The 16725-nt window shown below is 36.6% G+C and overlaps 1 long non-coding RNA gene across 17 annotated transcripts; it reads right to left on the bottom strand.

Moving 5' to 3' along the window:
• Positions 1–5412: 5412 nt before the first annotated feature.
• Positions 5413–16421, bottom strand: LOC110783786 (uncharacterized). Of its 17 annotated transcripts, none has more exons than XR_008919866.1 (10): positions 15950–16411; positions 15387–15477; positions 15264–15305; positions 13316–13445; positions 10596–10671; positions 9552–9830; positions 8516–8684; positions 8189–8424; positions 7910–8086; positions 5886–6169 (listed from the first exon to the last, which is right to left on the bottom strand). It is a non-coding gene; the product is annotated as an uncharacterized lncRNA (long non-coding RNA). The 17 variants fall into 17 exon arrangements; XR_008919871.1 differs by lacking the exon at positions 13316–13445 and adding an exon at positions 15077–15163 and having other exon boundaries at positions 15950–16410; XR_008919868.1 differs by lacking the exon at positions 13316–13445 and adding an exon at positions 15077–15163 and having other exon boundaries at positions 9552–9825; positions 15950–16410.
• Between the last annotated feature and the right edge of the window lie 304 nt (positions 16422–16725).

Raw genomic sequence — 16725 nt, 5'->3', positions numbered from 1 at the left:
ATTCATGGATTTTGCATGTGGTTTAATTTATTGTTGGAATGAAGCATGTTAGATGTAGGATTTCATTCTAGATTGTTTGTACTCAGCTTTCGCTGATTACATGCTTTGTGTTTGGTCATGGAATTTTCCTTAATGACCCTATGACGAACCATCATTTGCATTTGCATTGATGGGGAGTAATAATTTGATAAGCAAGTTTGTAGAGATGACTTGCAAGAAAAGTTATCTTGCATGGGGCTGGTTGAGCGAGTTTATTTTCTCTTGCATCGATCTAAACACTATTTATTTCCATTAGCCTAAACTATAAAGTTTTGATTAGTAATGGATTTTGTTTTACGGTATTTTCATTTGGGCCGTTATGGTTCCAACTTGTATGGAGGTCATTAACTATTATTTACTGTCTTTGAAGTTTATTTATTCCGCTGCGTAATTCTGGTAAATAGCTTTAACCGTTAACACGGTGGCCGTAATACTTTAGTAATTCCTTATTTGGAGTTGGAAAAAGGTTTTATTTTAGTAAGGAATTATTACGGTGTTACAAACAGGTGGATTGCTCGTGGACCATAATAAATTAATTATTGTTTATTTTAAGTGATGAAGGGGTAGATTAAGAAGGGCATATTTAGTTAAGTATGTATTAAGTGTCTTTTATTTGCTAAGTGTTTACTTAGTTGAATTCATTTAAAGCTTTGAAAAGGGTTTGTTTTGCTTTATGTGATTAATTGCATTATAATTTATGATTAAGCATGTACTTGTGCATTGAAATGGTTTGGCTCCACGAACATAAATTGCTTTCTTTCGGGGGTTTAATTTTTATATGGGAATACGTTAGTAAGACCTTTAAGTTATGTGTTTATAGGGAGTAAGAATGTTGCCTTCGAAGTTTTCCAACCTAGGTCATCTTGAGAAGCTTGATAGTGAGACTCCACACCTTTATGTGAAGAAAATCGAGTTCTCATGCAATTAATTTTCCACACCGAAGAATATGCCTCACCTAAGGAATAGAGACGTGATGGCAAAGATGATCATTTATTGTTTGCCCTATAAAATGTAGGGGAATACAGTTAAATACATATTAACATGTGCAGAACAATCCCCAAAGCCAGGAAGCATGTACAAAGTACAGATTAAGCAAACTTACATTCCAAGCGTGTTTCCCCTAGTTTATCGATTCACGAACACAAACAAAGAACTCCAATTGTCGTTCCTCTATTTGTTTCACCGACACGTTCAGATCCTTCTTGAGATTCGTAGCTTAGACAACACTCAAGATTTTTTAACTTTTCGGGAAGAATAGTATGAACGGAGGCAAAGAGAGAATTAGGGCTTTCTTTGATTTTGGTTAAACTGAACTCACGTAGAATTAGAATGCAATAGGGTTGGAAAAACATAAGTTGAATGGTCGTGTGTTATAACCCTAAGGTTATAACATGACCGGCCAACGCACAAGGCCTCAACCAGCCACACATACGCACCAAGTCCACGAGCAGCCCACACGGGCATCACAACCGTGGGCCTTGGGCCTTGCTGCTTTGCCTGCTACCTTGCTGCTCTTCGCGTGCGCACAACCGAGCCTTGCGGGCTGGCTCCTCGTTGCAGGCGAGCTGCTGGCTCTCTGGGACTTGGGCGCATGCGCGATTGCCTCGATGGGCCGGCAGCCTTGTCTCGGCTCGTCTTCGCGACCAACGCCTTACAGCTATTGTTTATCGTATCGTACTTGACGAATCACCGTCGTACGATACGATTATTCATTTTGCGTAGCTTACGAATATTCGCGATACGATATACGATTCCGATCCAACGGCATATCCTATATTTATGTTTTTCCGAACTAATTCCCGAAAAGCTATTAAATGAATTTCCGATTCATTTAATCCGGTGATCTGTTACATGCCATTGGTGTGACCTTATAGGTTAAGTCAAGAGTAAGTTGCGCATTGCTCCAGCTAGCTGTTCCGATCACTTGATCTCACTGAATTAATTGTTCGTAATTAGTCTAAACCTTGGTATTAGACTAATGCACCTTGGGTGAAGGACACATTTCCTTCAGTCACCCACTTGTCATTTAGACAAGTGTGCATTCACATTCCTTTTTCCCTTAGTGTTACTTGCTGAACATAAAGTAAGATCCAAGCCATCCTTATTAGTTCCAGAAGTTTTTCTCAGATTATTGAGTTCAACTGTTAAACTTTTACAGAAGGTTAAGCCTTAACCATTCTGAGCACGGCCAAGCATTTTCACAGTATTTAACTCTCCAAGAGGCCTTGTTACACAGCAACACCATATCCTATCAACGATAGGAGGACAATCCATTCTTGCAATCTATGAATACTAACTTTGGTTCATAGTACGCCCAATAACTGCTTTTATAGCCTCCTTTTACGGTGCGACGTTTTGTGAGCATTAGAGCGAACTAACCTTCAAACGAGCAATCATAATTACTCATGTTCTGAGGAATGGTTCTAATCACCATTAATGAGAACTGCTTATGACATGACTTTAATCTCTTAAAGTGTTCTCATGGTCAATCCGATACAAGATCCAATAAGTATCTATGTAAAAGATTTTGACATCTAGTCAATCTAGTTCAAGAAACCGAACTACAAATCTACTTGCAATCTAATCTTCACTAGTCATTGGTCGTCACCTTTCAATGACCCGGATTAAGGATCCTTTGTCACTTCAATATTCAAGTTCACTTATGGGTGTTTCTTTGTCAAAGAATCCATCTTGACATCCCATTTGAATGTTTTGAATCACTTGGACTTTTCATTTAATACTAAACCAAATTAAATGAATATGAAATAAGGAATTTCATAAATATAAAATGGTTAAACCAGTTGGTTTAAACACAGATCTAACAGATGTTCTAAAACAAAACATAGAAAATCAAAGCCATTCTCCAACATGCTTGATTCCCATGCTGTTTGCTACATGTGCGTTGTGCTTCACTTGTGGCAACGGTTTAGTCAATGGATCCGCGACGTTGTCGTCAGTTCTAACCTTGCAAATCTCAATTTCTTTCCTTTCAACGATTTCTCGAAGTATGTGAAATTACCGCAGTACGTGCTTGGACTTCTGGTGGCTCGTAGGCTCCATTTCCTGGGAAATGGCTCCGCTATTGTCGCAATACAAAGCCATTGGTCCTTTAATGGAGGGGACAACCCCAAGTTCTTCGATGAAATTCCGAATCCAAACAGCTTCCTTTGCTGCTTATGAGGCATCAAAGTACTCGACTTCAGTTGTAGAATCCGCAATAGTGCTTTGCTTAGCACTTTTCCAGCTTACTGCTCCGCCATTGAGGCAGAACACAAAACCAGATTGTGATTTGAAATCATCTCTGTCGGTTTGAAAGCTTGCGTCCGTATAGCCTCTAACAATCAACTCATCTGTACGACCATAGACCAGAAACTGCTCCTTAGTCCTTTTCATGTACTTTAGGATATTCTTGGCAGCAGTCCAATGCGCCTCACCTAGGTCTGGTACCTGCACGTTGCACTGAGTGCGACCTAAACATCCGGCCTTGTTCAAATCATATCATACATGATGGATCCAATAGCCGAAGCGTATGGAATTCCACTCATCTTTCTATTCTCATCAAATGTCTTGGGACACTGAGTCTTGCTAAGATATGTTCCATGTGTCATGGGTAGATGGCCTCTCTTGGCTTCCATCGTATTGAACCTAGCTAGCACTTTGTCAATGTAAGTGCTCTGGCTTAGTCCAATCATCCTTTTAGATCTATCTCTAAAGATCTTGATGCCCAATATGTACTGTGCCTCTCCTAAGTCTTTCATTGAGAAACACTTTACAAGACAAGTCTTTACAGACTCCAGCATAGGAATGTCGTTTCCAATAAGCAGTATGTCGTCTACATACAAGACTAGGAATGCAATTTTTACTCCCACTGACTTTCTTGTATACACAAGATTCGTCGTGATTCTTGATGAAGCCAAACTTATTGACTGCTTCATCAAATCGTTTATTCTAGCTCCTTGATGCCTGCTTTAATCCATAGATGGATTTCTTAAGCTTGCATACCTTTCCTTGATTCTTTTGATCGACAAAACCCTCCGACTGTGTCATAAACACAGGCTCTTCAAGAACACCATTCAAGAAGGCAGTTTTGACATCCATTTGCCATATTTTATAGTCATGAAACGCGGCAATCGCAAGGATTATCCGAATAGACTTAAGCATAGCTACTGGAGAAAAGGTTTCATCATAGTCAACACCGTGAACTTGCCTGTAACCTTTTGCTACCAATCTAGCCTTGTATATGTATACAATTCCATCCTTGTCTTTCTTCAATTTGAAGATCCATTTGCATCCGATAGGTGTAAACCCATCCGAGAAATCTACCAAATTCTTGATTTGATTTTCAGACATGGAGTCTATCTCAGATTTCATGGCCTCTAACCATTTAGTGGATCTTGGGCTCGTCATAGCTTTCTTGTAGGTCATAGGTTCATCACTATATAATATGAGAATATCTAAGTTTTCAGTCAAGAGGACGCCTGTCCATCTGTCCGGCTGAACCTTAGTTCTATGTGACCTACGAGGGGCAACAACGTCTTGAGGAACTACTCCCACTGGATCTTCTAAAGGCCTTGGAGGTTCTTCACCTTGAACTGCTTCTAAAGAGTTCTTGGTTCGTTGTTCATCTCGAATCTCTTCGAGGTCTATTATTCTCCCACTTGTCATTTTGGAAATGTGATTTCTTTCCAAAAAGACACCGTCACGAGCAACGAATACCTTGTTCTCTGACTTGTTGTAGAAGTAATACCCCTTTGTTTCTTTTGGATACCCAACGAAGAAACATTTGTCAGGTTTTGGTTCGAGCTTATCCGAAATTAATCTCTTGACATATGCTTCGCAACTCCAAATCTTTAGAAAAGACAACTTTGGATGTTTCCCAGTCCATAATTCGTATGGAGTCTTTTCAACAGCTTTTGACGGAGCATGATTCAGTGTGAGTACTGCTGTTTACAACGCATGTCCCCAAAATTGTAAAGGAAGTTTGGCTTGACCCATCATTCACTACAAAAAAAACACGACTCATAGTGACGCTTTTTTGGTCAAAAAGTGGCGCTTAAAAGCGTCACAATTTTCTGTGATGACGCTTTTTTTATATTTTGGGCCACTATATAATGACGCTTTTAGTAGCCACGAAGTTCAACTTTTGTGACGCTTTTTTAAGCCACTCCTTCAATATAAGGACGCTTTTAGTGGTTGATTTTTGTCGAGCTACATTTGAGCCAAATCGATTGTGATGCAACAAAGCGTCACAATTTACCTCCCCATATTTCCCACAAAAACGATTATGATCCAAAAGAGCGTCACAATTTACCTCCCCATTATTTCCCACCAAAACAGCTTTGATGCAAAAAAGCGTCACAATTTACCTCCCAATCATATTTTTTATTTTTATTTTGAAATAGAGAAATTTTATTACTTAAGGAAGTATTACAAGAAAAGTCCAAACAAAGAAACAAAAACCATAGCTAAGGGTGCACAGACCGCAACCCTAAGAGACAAACCTTAAAGCAAGCATCCAAGCATATCCATCAGAAACAACCTAGAATCATTAAGAATGGAGCAGACAACCTGCAAGCAACAACACACCAGCAGCACCTTCAACACAACAGTGCAGCCTATGAAAACCAAACTGCAGCAGAAACACATGCACCAAGCAGACCATAAACCTGCAAACATGAGGTAGAATGAAGCATAGCAGCAACACTAAACAACCTGCAAACAGCAACAACACTAAACAACCTTCAAACAACATCAACCAACCAACAGAAACAACTGACTGCAACAACAGAACAAAACAACAACAAACACTCATCCATGTTCATATTTGGAATGTCCAATAATCAAACTTACTTTTAATCACATACTTAATTTTAATTAAAAAACATCCATGTGCGTATTTGCAATGTCCAATAATCAAACTAATTAATAACATACCAAAATAACAGTAGGATCCAATATTATATATCTATACATCAAATTTTTTTTCTTAGCAAATCACACTAGAAATAAAAATAACTTCTTTTGTCCCTTTAACATAAAAAAAAAATTCGTTCCTAAATCCCCGTGATTGAAATCGGAGCTTCAATATCTTGATCTAATTGTTACCTTTGCCACCTGAATCATCATTAATCTACACATAAAAAATTATGTCATAAATGTGAAATGGAAAAAGCATTATAACACTATTTTATTTGAGGAAATACTTTCATAAAAAAACAGACATATATTGGAGACAACGGGTTTAGAAAACGTAGCTGACTGCCGCTATTTTTTACATTTTGCTGATTGGTTCAAATGGGTGTTGCAATGTATAAATAAGGAGCAAATGGAGATCTCACTATGTGATGTTTCACAAAGGGGGTGAGTGTTGGGTGTTTCTTAGTTATACCTAGAAAAGTAAGTTTTATGCAAAGCTCTACTACTATTTTCAGCTACTGAATGAACCTCGTACTAAGTTGACAATTGCAATTACTGTTAATAATCAATCTCGCAATTACTGTTAATATTCTAAGCAACTATTCTCGACTTACATATGCTTAAAGTTCTACATTTTGATTATTAAAGATGATTATAAAAGATATAATATTCTTGTAAGTATATGGCTAGCTAGATTAATGCATAATCAGCCTGATATAGAATTATAGATGTTGTTAGCGGTCTGATGCGCATGTATCATTCTCATCAATAGACCAATGGAATAATCTGTTATTGGTATTCTTTTTATTCCCTTGGTACGTTGTGTATCTTCCATCTTACTCCTATAGTATATTTCAAGTTCTTTTTGGTGAGGAATTGTGTAAACTGTTTTTGAACTTCTATTTCTTTAAGTTACTCTTATGAATTGGATAGTGTACTAATCTGATGAGTGTTCTTCATTCTTAAATCGAACAAGTAATAAACATTTACAAAAACTCCAAACTCACCGTTTCCTCTTCTTTGTGTGGGTGAAAATGTGGGGGTTTCTAGTTTGAGAATCTGCTTGAAGAGTGATCAAAGAATTACCTCATGTGTGCATTTTATGGGGGTGGGGAGGGCAGAACCCCTGGGGTACTGATTGCAGGCGCACACAACCTACTTGATGCTTTTCACTCGATGAAAGACGAGCTCAAAGTGATAAGAAGGGGCTGCAGGTTGTGCAGGCGCAAGACCGAGCAAATGAGAAGTGCAGTGGACAGTGCATCATGGGTGGCTAAAGGTAAACACTAATGCAGTCGTAAGTGAGGCGGTAGGGTGCGGCTTAGAGGTGGTAATCTGTTACCATGAAGGAAGTATGAGGCGGTAGGGTGCAGCTTAGGAGTGGTAATCCGTGACCATGAAGGAAGTGTGAGGATAGGAGCTTGCTCATAGGTGAAGCACTCGTGGCCTGTGGATGTAGATGAAGCTAAGGGCATAGTTCTAGGTCTCCAATTGGCTGGGCAATGTCGTGAAAGAAGAATAATACCTCTAGGTCTCCAATTCTCTAAGTAATGTTAAAAGAAAACTTACCTTCCTACCAAAAGGGCAGAAAGTTTACTATGTAGTATACGACATAGCAAAGATTTTAATATTGGAAAGAATGTCCAGCACGTACTAGAAATAATCTTCTAGATGTTCCAATCTTAACATCCTTCTAGGCCTAAACAAAGTTGAAGAAAGATGACTCATCTAAAAGTTCAGATCGAACTCGTGGTTCCACGTATATGCTTAACTTCTTCTGTTCTTTTCAAACATTAATGTATACACCTCGTGCTACTTGAAACTAGAGTAGATTTTCATGTTGATGGCACGACCAACTTATTTAAGGATTCAGATAAAATACACGAGAAAGAAATACAAGACATCAAAGTAGAGTTGAAAATAATGGCATATTTTTAATAAAAACATTGTGTACCTGACCAGTTCGGAGCATAGAAGTTTAACAGAATCTGAATTTGGCTTGGTCAATACGAACAGTCTGGGAATTACTGTCCCACTTGAGGATTATAAGAACTTATACATGTACTCACGTCTAATATGGGTGTCCGAGTTCGGGTAACATAGGAACTGAAAAGGCACATTCGTTGTTTCCCTGAAAATAGACAACTAAATAAACGGAGATTCACACATTACGAGCATCATGTTTACACAAAAACAAGCAGAGTGTAGAGTGTTTTAGTTTGTTAGATCAAACCTGTGGATGGACCATCGATCCTCCAACTGCCATTGAATACGCAGTGCTTCCAGACGTGGTGGATGAAATTAATCCGTCTGCTTGAACACGTCACAAAAGTGTTATCACAATAGCACTCTAGGTTTGTGAGGTATGAGGATATCCCTCGATCAATAGTAACCTCATTCAAAACGAGTATTGGCTCCTCTGCATCGAACTCATGCTTTGCTGTCTCTCGAATTACATCGACTTGGAACCTGTGTCGTGATGTGATACTGATAGGATTAAAAAAAAACATTTGACAGGATTTCAAATATATAAGTATTAGAAGAGAGTACTTAATCAAACCTCAATTTTCAAGGGGGAGATCACAGGAGCATATCTCTCAACAACATTTCCTTGTTTGTCCACCAAAAATTTCGAAAAGTTTCATTTGATCTCATCTAATATTACTCCAAACTTCTTTGACTTTAAAAACTTGTAAAAGTGGTGCTGCACTCTTCTTGTTGACATCTAACTGCGGAGTTTACATAACTAACTTGTAAGTTGCATATACTCCGTGGAGTTGTTGAGAATCATAACAGTCAAAAATTAGAAGAACCTTCAGGGTCAGGCAAGGATGGGAAACTAAACAACGGATTTCTACTCTAAAAGAACAAAAGAGATCGACCAAAGGACAAAAATCTACATCAAGGGCTCGTCTATGGCTTGGAGATAAACAACTTTTGTTTTTCTTTTCCTACAAATTTTATTTTTAAATATGTTTTCCAGTTCAGTATGAGGAGGGTATTAATCAAGTTAATTTTCCATTAGAAGATGAGGCAAAAACCTTCAAGGAAAGGTACATTCTTATGGTAACAATACAAACTCACATTCAAAATGATGATGAAGCTATTTATGGTTATACGAGTTTCATTTGCTCTAGTCTGTAGGTCATCAGATGGATTTCAATCAACATATATTTACTTGAGCTACAATATGAATTCTCAGCAGGCATTAATACACATTTACAACAATTCGCATTCTCTAGTAATCTTGAGTCAAGATTTTAGAATTAAGACCTATCATCAAATTGAAAGACAAGTCTCTCTTTGAACCTTCAGTAATTGCAAATGCAGATAAACAGGAAACAAAGACGAGAAGTGACAAATTATTCTACGTGTAGTGTAATCTTTTAATCGGAAATTTGATCTAATGGATGATTTTATGCGTGGTATCATCTTTTATTATACCAGATACTTAAGCCAACCCTCAGTACAAGAAGAAAAAGTGTAATATCTAATTGATTGAATAAATAAAAAGCACATATTATATGATTTTGTTTCATTTAGCGTTACATTTTTCAGCAGTTGGGTCTCATTTCATGTTTTCTGAGATTCATTACCTTCTGAAATAAAGGGAATTCTGCTTTAAAAGAAGAACAGACTGCTTCGTTGATTTCTTCATTACTTCCTGGTTCTTGCCATCCAAACTGGCTACATGGGAAGGCTAACATTTCAAAGCTTAGCATAAAGATGACAGTCACATCAACATACATCTAAGACCACTGAATATTAGATACTGTAAGAAAAACTTACAGTTGGAGAAAGAACAAACCTTGGTCCTTGTACTTCCTATACAAAATGTTCAATTCCTTGTAGTTCGACTTCGTTAAACCACTACACTTTTAAGGAAAACAAGATCCTCAAATGAGAAAATTCCAAATGGAAAAGAATTCGAGGGGAAAAAACAGATTGTTGTATCCACATGGGACCATATCATAGCAAGAACTCCAATCAAAATTGTCCTGTTGGACTGACTCGTGACTCCTTGAGGATCAAGAGGAATTAATCTAATCAAATCAATCATAAGAGCACTCTAATCAAATATGAACACAATGAATTTATATTCCAAATCACCTCTCTCAAACTTCTAGGAGAAAGTTAAAGTTCCCAGATTACGCGTTGTTAGTGTGTTGCAAAATGCATCCAGGTGATCGATGGGCAAGCAAGTCTGGATAGATCGTTCAAAAGTATTTCAAGAGGATAAAAAGTACATGGTAAAACGTGATTATGACTTATGAGAAATAGAGCATTAAGCAAGACTTGGGGAAAGGGTACGTCACTCTTGCTGCACGGTATGGTTCAATTACCAGGCCTAAACTAAAGAGATGTGGGTTCAGACGGTTTAGCTTTAGCCAATCCCAAATCCATCAAGATGATCTCTACTGGGTAGTTCTTGTTAATAGGTATCACTCTTCTGCTTTTCATGCAATGAATCTAAATTCAGCAGAGACATTTCACAACATTTTATGAAAGTGATAGTGTCTACAACAACATCAAAAGACTTTTCTTAGAACACTCATGAGATTGATGCTATCACAGGGTTCAAGGAGACACATATCAGCACACCAAGAGAATACACAAAGGGAATTGAGAATTGTATTTACCATTGGGAAGCGACATTAAAAATCAGAAGAACCTTCCTCTTGTAAGTACTAGACTTACATCTTTACCACGGATAACCTGTTGATCCATAAGAAGTGAAACAACAAATCAAACATCAATAATCCAACTTATTATATTCGCACACTAGTTGAAATAGTTAAATCGAACATTGTTGTTTAGGATATTTCATACTACTCTAGAAGAGTAATCCCTAGAATCAACAGCCAAATCCTCAAATAAGAAAAATCTGAGCTTCTAATTACAGTGCAACTTGGTGCATTGCATTCTACAACTTTTGTCATTTGGAGGTAAAACTCAGCTATAGGAAGTCCAGATCTGGACCCTTGATGGTCGAATTAGATTGCCTAAAATCCAAAACTAGTGGACTTTTTATTTATTTTTCAGGTTAGTATAATTTATTTTTTTAATTAATACAACAATTTTGGATCAAAGGGAGTAGTACACTGTTTCATAAAATTAGCAGCTTCACCATTTCACAGACAATAATAAATCAAGAACAGCTTCATTAACAGCCAATTATCCCTCTCATCCTACCGAAACATCATATAATTCAGGAAAACGGTGTAAAATGTGATAAACCAACCCACAATGTCTCCCACTGTTACACTACGCACCAACAAACATCAATTGTAGACTGGATAACCTACATCAATTGTAGACTTAATAGCTACTAAAATCACAATATATACTTGTAAACTTCGTATTACAACACCAATCTATGCGAAAACTACTACAATTCCCTCACCGGACAAAGAAAATTCACCCACAATTCAGTAAAACATATCGGGAGGGGAAAATGCAACAGAAATTCTAAAACTTGCAGAACTTAGTTCACCAAATCAGAAATAGAAGAGGAAAAAAGGTTGAAAGAAAGGAATTGAATTGAGTGAAATGAACAATTATAGCCAAGAACAGTATAACCCCAATCAAACTAGCATGTATAGAACATTAATATTTACAGTATAACCAATCAAACAAGCATGTATAGAACATTAACATTAATAGTTAGAGGCGAATCGGTTGAGAGAAGTAGAGGAGGTTGAGATCGTGGGTGTGTGAAAAGGGGATTGTCCCTTGAAATATTTACTCTTGAAAATTTCAAACTAATGGGGTGTAAGGACACGTGTGCTTATTTTGGTATATTACGACCCATTTTATCGTCAATAGTTGTGTAGGCACCCAAAAGCGTCACTATATGCATTTTCAGTTTTCACGAATCTAATAAACTTGTGACCCTCCTTAATAGCGTCATAGCAAAAGCGTCAATATGTACCCCATTTTCTTGTAGTGAGTGTAAGACAGTCTGATAGGGAAATAGTTGTCACTTATTTAACCAATTTTTACTGATTTCAATAAGTTAAGACAAAATCAAGAGGTTAATGGATGACCGGATTAAGTTTTTAACACCATATCAAGCTTGCAGCAACTAATATGAAGTAGGCAATGTATCATGACAACTTGCAACAAATTAGAAATTCATGATGAAACCAAATTTACCATTTTCTTTCAGAAAGTAACTGACTAAACATGTTCGTCAAAAGCACAGTCGGTGCAAAACTGCTATACAAAAGTCGAAACATGCTGAAAGCCTATAACTGAAGGTTTTGAACCACACTTGGAGTCCTATATTCCAGTGCATCATTAAGTGGAAGATTATGGTGTACATGCTGAAAGCCTATATCTAAAAGTATTGAACCATACTAGAAGTCCTATATTCCAGTGCATCATGAACTGCAAGAAGCCAACTACTGCAAACACTAATAATAACAGAGTCAGCAGAAGGATGGACTTTGGCCAGTGTCTTACGATGCAGGGATATTACAACCAACCAATTGACCATTTGATTGAGGAAATTATCTTCTTTTACACTATTTGGTTATTCTGGCATGGCTGCTTAGATGGTGGCATTAGATCCATAATTGATATGTATTTTCTTAAATCTAATGATGCTGATTTATTTTGTTTTCATTTTAGCCAAACATTTCTCCATTTCAGTGATCAACCTGTTGTTTGGCCATTTGTCCCAACTCCTGCCCCAGTCTTGAGAAATGCGGGCAGGCTCCAACATTGGGTTCTCATCTTTATCCAGTTAGTGCATCCGCACCTTTTTCTTATGCATGTGAAGGGTTTATAATATCTATCTTATCATAACATCTTAAGCTTTATGCAGGGATCTACTAACTCTAGTTATCATACATAAAATTAAAGAATTTGTTAGGGCAGGAAACTATAAAACACAAGTTCGTTGTCTACAGAAGAATAAAATGACAATAAGAAAAGAAAAACAAGCATTCTGCTCAGATAAGTGCATAATATACTGTATTTTTATCCCCTAATTTCAGCTTTAACCTGTCTTTTATATTGTATTTTTGTTTCCGTAGTTAATCTATTGATTAAAACTAAAGGTACTCAAGCTGATTTAACTAATTCCTTGTTCGTACTAGTACGCACGTATAATCTGCATAATTTAATTGCAACTTAAGTTCAACATCCCAAGTTTCAAAGCAATAAACAACATGATTAGCTAAAGTTCTGAAGACGTAGCAACTGGCTCATTAGGCATCAAGCATCTAATGGAGGCAACTACATTTAAAAAGGAAAACTCTCCAGGATCTATAAGCATAACCACTACATAAGGGTAACAACTTGAGCAAGACAGAAACTTGGAATGAGAACCCTTCCCCCTCCCAAAAAGCAGTACCCAAAAGTAAGTGCTATGAAGACATTGAGTAGATGAAAATCTGATTCAATGTCTAGATGGAAAAGGGAATGAAGAATCTTCTTGAGGATATGTGTAGATTTATTAGTGCTTCAGTTGTTGTAGCATTGACCTGTGAAAATGTTCAAAATAGTATTATTCACAAAGAGTTAGCATGTTGTGTATGTGAAGCAGAGAATAACAAATGAAAATTTGATTTATATCAATTATTAATGAAGAAATAAGCCCATTATTGTACCAATTACCAATATACGCTTTCCCACATAGGTATGCCAGGAAGGGCATATTGCAGACTAAAATGCAGAGAGCTCTATACACTCTTGCTAGTATGTATTAATATAAATTTCTACTGTCAAATGCTAAATAGCAGGTAGCCGCATAAACGTAAGTAATACAGAATTACGGAGAAATTGATTTGATTTACCTTCCCGACCTCCCTGATTCTAGCTAAACACGGTGAAAGAACATGTTCTGAATAGTATTATTCACAAAGAGTCAGCATGTTGTGTATATTCATAGGTAGTGGGAAGGTAAAATCTATGTTATTGTGGAGAAAGTAACAGCAATAGCAATAGAAGACAGTTTTTATACCCAATTATATGGTGTAAAAGACTTGATTAGTAAGAGATTGTCCACCAAAGCAGAAGTATAAACATCAAACAAGAGAACTATGCATCGTATCAGGTGATAAAAAAGTAACTCTGCAATCACACTACATCATATCAGGCGATCAACAAGTAAGTCTACAATTACACTACAGACCAAGGACTTGATCCCATAACATTGAAAACACAGAATGTGCAAGACGGCGGTGCGAAAAAAAAAATTACAGCATACAAAACTAAAAAGATATTAATTCAAGCAACGTGACTGGTAATTTTCAAAAAGAGAAACCTTTTTCTGAAGACTTAAAATCAAAGTATCTTAATCTTTGTAACTATTTTTCTTACTCAAACACAAGGAATAGAGCCATAAACAGTGGTAATTTTGAGATATAATGCAAATAAGTCTTCGTTACAATTTTTCTGACCAATATAATTTAATTATACTAAGTATATTACCATTAACACCGGAAGTGATATGAATTAATTATTAGGAGAGCTCTTACAAGCACATGTGATATACTGCATCGACTAAATATGCTCATTCAACTTCAAGAAATTAAAGTTCCGCTTTTTAATCAAAATCAAATTCAGTGTGTATGTTCTTTTAAATTTTCATACTAAGCGGGAAGCAAGGACACGTTTGTAACATGTGTTTATTTTGGTATATTGTCAAATTCATTTCAACAAGGTTTATTTTATTCAAACTATTTTATTTCAACAAGGTGTTTTATTCAAACTATTACTAACTTTGACTTCTCCAAACAATGTTAGAAATCCAAGATACACAAGATAGACATTAGGTGGTTCAAGAACAAGTCATCTTCCATGAGAAAAACAAAATTCAATCATGTAATAATCGGGTATCAAAAGAATTTAAACAAGATATATGGATTTTAATAACTTCAAAATTTTATGAAAGAGTAGTCCCACTCCGAATTGATTGGTTCTCGAGTAGAAATATGAACATATCAGACATTCGAAAGCTCATGTAAATAGCACGAAAGATTCTGAAATTAATATAACTAAATAAAAATGTCTGCTGCCTTGCAGATAGGACATTGAATCTAATAATTTAGTTTATAACTCTCGTGCAACAAGATTTTAAGCCAAAATCAAGAGGAAGAGACGGCAAACACACCAGAAATGACCGAATGGACAAACAAAGCCAAGGCCACTAATCAGATCCAACTTTAAAGGATTCCACTAAACCAGTAACCCACAACATCTGGAGAAATCAAGTCAAATTCAAAGAGATTCATTAACTAGCTAAGTCAGTATCATGAGACAGACATTCTATTCAGTTGAAAAACTTCAGTAAGATTTACCTTAGGATTTTTGTCTTTGTTAACCAAGATTGCTCGGCAACCCTGCAGTAGAAGGGAGAACTTAATAGCCACACACATGACACATGTTTGACAGGAAAAATAACTGATTTAGTCTTTTGGAACCTCGAAGACATCTTTGCTGACATCTCCTTGCAGAACATGGCAAACCATCCTAAACTCGTTGACCAACCCCTTGCAATCTGCCTTCTCTCATCTGAAAATATCACAGGGCATAAAATATGCAATGTATCAGACTAGTTTAACGTCAGCAAGTTCAATAGACCCCTACTTCAGCAAGTATAACTTCAGCAAGTTCAACCAGATAATAACCCTAATGAAATATCTCTGTGCTTGGCACAACCAGGAACACAAGTGAAGCCTATGCTTAATCCGTATAACTAATAAAAACCAAAGTCTCATATTCACAGTATACACTGATCAATTCATTATGGAAGTTCACAACAAAGAAAAAGTAATTGCAGGATTTTTATTTAGCATATGTTTCCCCTTGAAATTCAAAGGCTCAAAATCTGTAGAATTTTTGTGTCCCTGATTCCCATAAAAGAATCCCCTTCCTAAACCACACACTTGTTCCATCGATACCTCTTCCTATAACTCAATTGCAGAAACTAATTATACAATCAACTTGATATAATATAGAACATTAATAAGTAAATAAAACTTACCAGTGAAATTAGCGGCGATGGATCTGTTGACGGTGTTGCAGGTGGTGTTGTGGGTTCGAATGAATCTTCAATATTGAAATTACAAAATCAAATCTTTAAATCCAAAGAAGCTTGTAATTAAAGATGAAATTAGCGGTGAAAGTAAGAATTATGTGCTTCTCCAGATTTCCCATTTAACTTGAAAGGGATGAGAGAGAATTGAGTTGAGGAGATTGTTTTGCAAATAATAATCTGGGATTATTTTGAGAAAAATTTGGGATTTTTCTGAAGAATATCTAGAGTGAGGGCGAGTCGGTTGAGGATAGAGGGAGGTTGAGGATGATTTCGTGGGGATGTGAAAACTGAAAAGCGGGATTGCATATTTTTATTCTTTGGATTTTTCAATCCAGCGGGGAGTGAAAACGAGTTTATTTTGGTATATTGCGACTCTTTTTGTTGTCAATATTTGCATAAGCGCTTAAAACTGTCAACATGTGTATTCCTTGATTTCGTGGAGGCAAATATATTGTGACCCTTCTTAAAAGCGTCATAGAAAAAGTGTCACTATAGATAAAATTTTCTTGTAGATTGACCTGACCATATCGAGTAAGGTTCTTTTTCTCCGTTCCGACACTCCATTCCATTGAGGTGTCCCTGGAGCAGTCAATTCAGAAAGAATACCGCATTCTTTTAGATGGTCATAAAACTCGTGGCTAAGACATTAACCTCCTCGATCAGATCTTATAGATTTGATTTTCTTTCCATGTTGATTCTCTATTTCATTTTGAAATTCTCGG

The sequence above is a fragment of the Spinacia oleracea genome, chromosome 4 (genome assembly GCF_020520425.1).
Source record: "Spinacia oleracea cultivar Varoflay chromosome 4, BTI_SOV_V1, whole genome shotgun sequence".
Classification (NCBI taxonomy): domain Eukaryota; kingdom Viridiplantae; phylum Streptophyta; class Magnoliopsida; order Caryophyllales; family Amaranthaceae; genus Spinacia; species Spinacia oleracea.
This window is presented reverse-complemented; position numbering and strand designations above follow the sequence as displayed.